Source organism: Protomyctophum bolini (assembly GCF_963924005.1).
Source record: "Protomyctophum bolini genome assembly, chromosome: 22".
NCBI classification, from domain to species: domain Eukaryota; kingdom Metazoa; phylum Chordata; class Actinopteri; order Myctophiformes; family Myctophidae; genus Protomyctophum; species Protomyctophum bolini.
Genome location: NC_137883.1, coordinates 13,994,056 through 14,002,252, shown reverse-complemented (window position 1 = coordinate 14,002,252; position 8,197 = coordinate 13,994,056).

Genomic DNA, 8,197 nt, shown 5'->3' with positions numbered 1-8,197 from the left:
ACTGACTGTGAAAAGTGTACTTGGCAATCAATTCGGCCCACTGGCAGAGCCTGATTGGTTGAGCCTCAATTGGCTGAGGCAGAGGCTGGAAATTGCACAGGTGAAAGGAGTTGGCCTCATTAGGCATACTGGCAGGCCTGACCAGAGCCTTTTGTGGTGGTTCTGGAGAACCGTGGGTCCGACCGACTCGATACCTGGCACTGCACTCCCTGTGAGGGTGTGGAACGCGTGTGTCGAATGTGAAGTCGGTGGGTCAGACGGTACTCGAGTTACGTGCATTACAACCGTAATCACACGTACGCATGCACACACGTACGCAGAGACGTGGCGCATTAGGTTTCAATAATCTGGGGGCTGTGCGCTGTCTCTGGTGCTGAAGTTTCAACACAGCCAAGTTGAGCCAACCATAGGGATGTACGCTGTCCATGGTTCTGAATTCTCCCCTCAGGCCTCTTTGTGGTCAACAGTAGTGGAAAAAAGTACTCAAATGTTTTACCTACAGTAAGTAAAGTACCATTGTGCTCAAAATATCACCAAACTTTTGCCAACAAATGGAAAGACCTTTTTAAAAACAAAGTACACATTTCGTTATATAATGAACCTTGAGTGTTCTCTACACTATTTTCTGTATAAGAAAATACAAACTATGTACAGGCTTTAAATTTAAACACAAGTTTAACAAAAAATGTGTAATTACAAATTAATTGTGTCCTTAAACAACAACTACAGCTGATTTGAGATGGTCGAGTATAAGCAACACAGCTGTAACAAACTAAATTATGGTCCTCCTGAGATTAACGACTGGCCCTGCTTGGCTCTGCTCCCCACTGCGCCTTATAGTCCATCCAAACACTGTGCTACAATTGCACTCTGGTACACTTTGGAAAGCCAGTGCTCCAGATCAGCCACACTCAGATCAACCACTTCGAAAGCAGCCTCATTCTTTCCATGATATATATATAAAATTTGTATTATTTATATATTTTGCAGCAGAAAGCAGACCAGAAACATTTGGGATCATTGACTTGGAGTTGTTTCCCATTCCCAGCTCACTCTGGCTCATCTCAACCACTTTGTTATTCTTCTCATTATTTCTATGAAAGGCTTTAAAAATATACTGTTTTGCAGCAGAAAGCAGACCAGCAATATCTGGGCACATTGACTCATTTCCCAGCCTCCAACCAGCTCTCCCCTTGCACTACCCCAGTCACCAAGTACGCCGTCATTTCACGGCATTGTTTTATTCCTTCCTGCTTGTTTGTAAAAATATGGTGCTCAGCCTTTTAGCTCCAGTCTTATTAATTAGCTGTTGCTAATTGTGGTGCTATGTTCGTTAGAGTGCAGGTTGCTTCTTTCCCCTTCGCAGTTTCAGCAGCAGTCATTGGGTACAGGGTACAGTCTGGTGTAAATCGGTAGAACATCGGTATGTCGTTGCTTGATGCTGGTGGAATAGTCATCATCCACGGCCTGGCTATTACTGTCTAATCCAGGGGTGCCCAAAAGGTAGATCACGATCTACCAGTAGATCACAAAGGCTGTGCAGGTAGATCGCATGACATGCCCCTAAAGACTATTTAATTTAAATATATAAAATATATATATATATATATTTTTTTGCATCTGCCACTTGAATTAAAATTACTTGATATGACATAAAAAAGGGCCTTTCAGCTCAAACCCACAATGCAATCTTATAGTTTCAAGAGTGTTGCTGTGCACAAACGTCAGTAGCATTACAAATTAAATACAAAAAACACTACCTATTCCATGATATACTGTGTTTAGACTTTTCAGCAATGGTATTCAGTGGGTAGATCTTGTTGAGCTGGTCATTTTTAAAGTAGCTCTCAAGTCTCAAATCCTTCCACTGCTTGGACCATCTCTGGGTTCTTGTGCTCGTTCTCAAGCTGTTAAATAGAGTAATTATAGTTTGTCACTGGTGTACATCAGATATAAGTTATAACATAACACATTGTTATCGCTGAAAAGTGTAGACATTATTTTGACTTCATGGAACTTCATGGGACAATAATAAAAAAACACTTTCTATAGTGTTCCATCCCGGTGACTATCTGTCAATCAGAGTCTGGTTCGCTTATAGGGAAGTAGCAGTATCAGATAAAATCTGTCACATTGTCACGTATACATACAAAAGTAATAAGACAAATCACTCAAAACATCACCAAATGCCAACGGATGGAAAGACCTTTCTAAAGACAAAGTATACATTTCGTGATATAATTAACCTTGAGTGTTCTCCACATTGTTTTCTCTAGAAGAAAATACAAACTATGTACAGGCTTTATACATTGTTTAACAAAAAAAATATATAGAAGTAAAAAGAAAAAAATATATAGAAATGTAATAAACACATTCATTGTGTCCTTTAAAACATAAATCCTGGTGTCCCTATTTTGAGGGCACTGGCAAGTAACTAAGTCAATTGTAACAGTATTTGTACTTTACTTGAGTATTTCCAAATTCCAATACTACTACTTCTACTCATCTCGGATCCAAACATTGTACTTTTACTCCACTACATTTATTTGAAAATGTAGTTACTTTGTAGATTTGGATTTGGATTAAAAAACAATCTCAACCTGAAAATCGATAACCATGGAAACAGCGCCACGTAGTGGACAAGGGGAGGACGCACAGACTATTAGTGCAGTTATCAGGAGGATTCCATGATGATGTGTATGCGCGCAGGTGCGCAGTAGTGGCGTCAGGGGAGAAGTTGGTCCCGAGTACTCCCAAATGATTATCAAACAGGCTGCGAACAACCATATGGCAGGGTGAGTACTGATAGCCAGTAGCCACTGTTCTTTTGAGAAGCCATAATGACTACCGTACAATTCAGAAGTTTAATATTACTGAGGCATGCAAGTATGCAACAAGGAGGAATGACACAAGTCCAAACTCCAAATGAAGCAGCAGCGTGGTAAAGCTGTAATATTTCCCCGTGAATGTGGGTGTGCATGTGTGTGTGTTAATGGTTTTGTACAGTACAGCTAGCTCAGTACATGCTAATTATACTAATTAAGAAAAGGTTGCATGATTGCACCATGCCGGTAACGGGTGCATTTCTGGACATCACACACGATTTGATCACCGTTCTAACTAAGATAACTAGAATTATTGCTATTTCCAGTTTTAGTTTTAATATCATACTATATATGGGCAATCTGTGTGCATGTTATTGTTCTGTGTTTTTTGTTTGTTTATGATGAAAAACAAGAAATCTCATTATCTCTGGAATAAAAAAATGCAACTCTGCCAACATGTTGTAGTTCGCAGTGCAAATGTACTCCATTGGGGAGCGCTGTTCCCCTTGATCGACGTCCACTATGCCCTGTGTTCTGCACTGGTTGGTAGACGGCAGTGTAAAACCGGTAGTGAGCTTGTTTGTTGCTCGTCTATTTTCGTCGTTAAGTTAAAAAGCTACGTGACGTAGGGAACCAATAGAAAACAATAACTACACTGCACTGAACAGCAGTATTTTTTGATGATTGATGATACAAGAAGCGGTATGTGGTAGCCTATACTAGCCTACGCACGCACCACTAGCAGGACACCCGTTCAATATACATGCATCGATTTTACTCTTTTTATAATGTGAACCCTATAGCTGCATAAGGTGGTTGTGAAATCACATCCTGAACAATTGGATGCATATAATGCATTCCGGTGGAAACCCACCCTAAAATTGAATACAAGATTGCAGTCACGTCGTGTGATGCATTTTCGCAGGTGAGTGAGTGGTGGATGGATTGTGTCGCTGCCGCATAATAATAAATATTAACCTATAAACCAAAGAATGAGACATTGATGAAATGTACACAGGGGCTATTGGGATTTAATTTTGTCCTCACACATGACATAACCCAACTTTTTTTGAATGAGAGGTGTTGCTATTCTTTAGCTGCAATACAGCTACACAGAAACGGAAGAGATGTAGGCTAATCACATTTCTGACTGTTATCATGAGAGAGAACGTAGCCTGCAGATATACAGTAATTGCTCCTATACATAGGCCTACACTACAGCCTTTAATTGGTTTCAAACAATCTCAAATGCTAAATTGATGAATTGATTGCCATTGCCATTATTGTTTCTGTCAAAAGGACAAAAGGCATCTAAGATTGTTGTCCTGTGTGCCCAGTTCATTTCAGAACACTCAAAATATGAATTTCACATTATGTGGGTCATAAAACAATACATTTTAGGAATGAAGCTGTGAACCAATCTGCGCTCTGCATACATTGTTACTGTTAGCCCATCACTTCCCTCTATATACCAGTGGTTTTCAACCTTTTTCACACCAAGGCCCATTAATTTGGCATTTGAACCACAGACCACCATTTGTACCACCTGGAACCTCAGGACCACTGGTGGTCCCTGGACCACTTGTTGAAAACCACTGCTCTATACCGGCAGTCGTCGTAGCGTGGTCGTGTTAACCTGCAGAAACAGTAAACACACTGCCCTCTCTCTGTGTCTTGAATAAAGTCATTGGTGCTACTGTACCTTTACATAATCATAATCGGTTAAATTCTTTGCACAATCCACACAGAAAAAGGCCTGTTTTAATTTCATCCCAAAAAAATCACTTATCTGTTATCTGTGATTGTCCCCTCTATAAAATCGGTATTGGTCACACAAATCCATATCGGTCGGGCCCTATTTGTTTGGTTAGACAGTGATGTTTTTAGGTCTACCAAACTGTGTTAACACACAGTGAAATCACCAATACTGAACAGCCAGAGGGCAGTATGTTTCTGCAGGTAAACATACACTACCGGTACTATAGTGGCTGATAATTGGTGGCATAGATAGAGGGAAATGATGGATATTAAAGTGTTATATATTGTTTTGTTTCGCTAAGAATGTAAGCCATTGTTTCTCAACGTGTCCGGGAACTACCAGGGCTTATCTGAGATAATCGCAATTATTTTGTCATTGTTTCCATGTTGAAAATGTTATATAGCTGATCTACAAGCTTACAATGCATGAAGCTTACTTTTTTTTCTTCATATCTTCCAATGTTTAATGCCAAATACACAATTGAATCCTTAATCGCAATTATTAGTATTAATCGTCAACTTAAATGTGTAATGGTGACAGGCTAGCCCTGATCTGGACCACTGTGTAGGAAATGGACCCCGTATCAGTCTTCTTTTGGGGCGAGTCTGTTTGATTGTCATGTGTATCACATGGAACTGAATGAAGATGGAAGCCCCGGCGATCAGATTATCAGAGACAAAATGATTAGGTTTGCTTTTAATGAATGCTGTTAGGAAGCAGCCTGTGCAGAAAGAATGAGTCACTGTATTGATCGCCCTCCCCTTCCTTCACCCGTTCTCTCTGTCCCGCAAGCTCGTTTCCAACCATATGCTCTCCTTACCCCTCCCCCTGTCTTTTCCATCCATCCATTAGGATGTAGAGCATCCGCTTGGCAACTGGACGGTTTCCAGTTCGATCCCGGGCTCCCCCAGAGTTAGTGTCGAAGTGCCCTTGAGCAAGACGCTCAACCCCTAATTGCTCCCGATGAGCAGGTTGGTGCTTTGCATGGTTTCCTCTGCCATCAGTGTGTGAATGTTTGTGTGAATGGGTGAATGTAATGCACAGCCTGCACAATCTATGTAAAGCACTTTGTGGGATATAAAGGACCTATATAAATGCACCATTTTCCATCCATCCATCCAGGGTTTGATTAAAAATAAAATAAAAAAACTACACTTTGTCGTACGACGAATAGGGCAAATTCTTTATTTAATTGTTAGAATATCAAATGTATCGTTTTAGATTCCCAGAAAGAAAAAAATAGTTTTTAATTCAGTCTGACCAATAGCCTGGATAAAAAAATGAATCATATCCACACTGGCCATGAAATCGTGGCCATTATCGTCGAGACGATACAATCTCTCCACGATATGCCTTTTCAGAGATATTTCTATTTATTTTCTTCGATTCTATACCTTAATTTATACTAATGTAGAACGACGGTTTCGTTAGCCCAAATGAATATGTCTAAATGGTCTGTTACTCCTTTTTTTGTTACCTTGTAGGTGGTTGTATGTTAAGTAACTTGAAAAAGAACCATAAAAAAGCATGAAAAATATCGTGTATTGTGATACACCCCATACCCCCCATTAGAACAAACCCTCCATCCTTCTCTCTCTCTACCCTTCAGTCACGCTGTGTCTCATATTTCCTCACATCTCTCTTCTTCACTGGGCTTCCCACCCGCCGTCTTCTCTCCTCTTTCCTTCCACTACTCACCCTCCCTTCATTCTCTCCATCCAAACGGGGGGTTGCCATATCTGCTTATTACAAGCAACCTTGGGCTTCTTTTTCTGTAAAGTTGCTTAAGTATATTGGTAGTTGTGTTTTGTATTTTTGGGCTTGTTTGCTTATTTGGGCTTATTTCCTAATGTCATTTAAACCAGTGATTCTCTCACACATTTCCATGTCAAGGACCCCCAGAATAATGTATTTGTCCAAGGACCCTACACCCTCTACATCTAAACTATTTGGTGCCAGTGACCCCCCCCCCCTATACCAGATTTGTGCTGTTAAAATGTTTCAAAAATATAAAGAAATTGTCACATTCTTCCAAGATATTTTCTTGATCCACAAGCTCACAACGTGTCGCATCACAACTCGCATAGCCCAGTCGCTTCTTTTGTGCTTGTTTTAAATAGACCTGGCTGCTTATTTCTTTCACACAATCTGCAACGGCAACAATGGCGTGGGGGGAGAGAGACCAACCGCTGCATACCAATAACGGCGTGACTCGATCGTGTGTGTGTGTGTGTGTGTGTGTGTGTGTGTGTGTGTGTGTGTGTGTGTGTGTGTGTGTGTGTGTGTGTGTGTGTGTGTGTGTGTGTGTGTGTGTGTGTGTGTGTGTGTGTGTGTGTGTGTGTGTGTGTGTGTGTGTGTGTGTGTGTGTGTGTGTGTGTGTGTGTGTGTGTGTGTGTGTGTGTGTGTGTGTAGAATATGGGTGGTTGCGGTGGGCTCTGATGGTGATGCCACGTCATAGCGATGCGTGGAATCTATTTTTAGCAGGGTAAACAGAGGGATTCCAGCCCCACTGCTCCGCTCGTGGCCAAAGACAGCCTGATTTATATGCTGTGCCGAAAATAGCCTATCTACAGTAATGGCCAGAAATACAAATGGTCGAGTCGACTCTAATTGGTGACTGGTGACACGTGTGTGTGTCATGTCAGGCATGAATGAATGAATGAATGAATGAATGAATCTTACCACTTCACTGCTGCTCTGCAAATCAACCGAGGCCTTTCATTCATTCTTAATGACTGTTATATGCACCGTTGTACAACAAAGTATAAACAAAGCTTCATTTTCTCTTCCTTCTCTTTCATTCACTGTAGGAAACAAAACTGCACTTTTAATATTTGCATTTTCATTACTGCTGTGAAGGAAGTAAGGGGAGAAAACATTTAAACAGTTGATAGAAGAATAATTCTTTAACCACTTAAACCCCATAGGCCTACTTAGTTAACCGTATTCCCAAGGGCGGTCTAGTACAACCCGTTTGCACTGCATTATATAAAATATATTCACCACAGAAATCTGCTACATTTGCTGAACGTTGGCCCCGGAATAGCTGATGCCAAAGGTGTGAACGTGCATCCATTTTCCCAGCACCAATTAACAGAGTGATATTCCCATGGGACAATGAGGTTAGGTAATTGCTGTAAGAATGTAAAGCCGCCACGGTGGACGACCGTGTTTGTGCCGCTTAGTTTGAGCACTCACAATAATTAACAATCCCAGGGCTTTGTTCGTTGGCAGTGAGGCATCACTTCCTCATCAAACATTCACACATACACACACACACGCGTGCACATGTACACGCAAGAATATATTAAGAATACACAGTGTGTGTCTTGCCTCTCTCTGAGATGACATGACATTTTTACAAATCTTTGATGTTGAATGGATAGAGTGCTCGCCTTTGGAAGCAGAAGGTCCCAGGTTCAATTCCTGGCCCTGGCAATGTGTCGAGGTGTCCCTGAGCAAGACACTTAACCCCTAACGCAGAATTTCCCACGTACGTGGGATGAAATGGGTCTAATTATTACTTGTTTATTATTCTACAATCTACAGTATAATGACATGCACAAAACAAGGAAGGCCAGGTTGAAAGTGGTGACAAATGACTAATGAATAG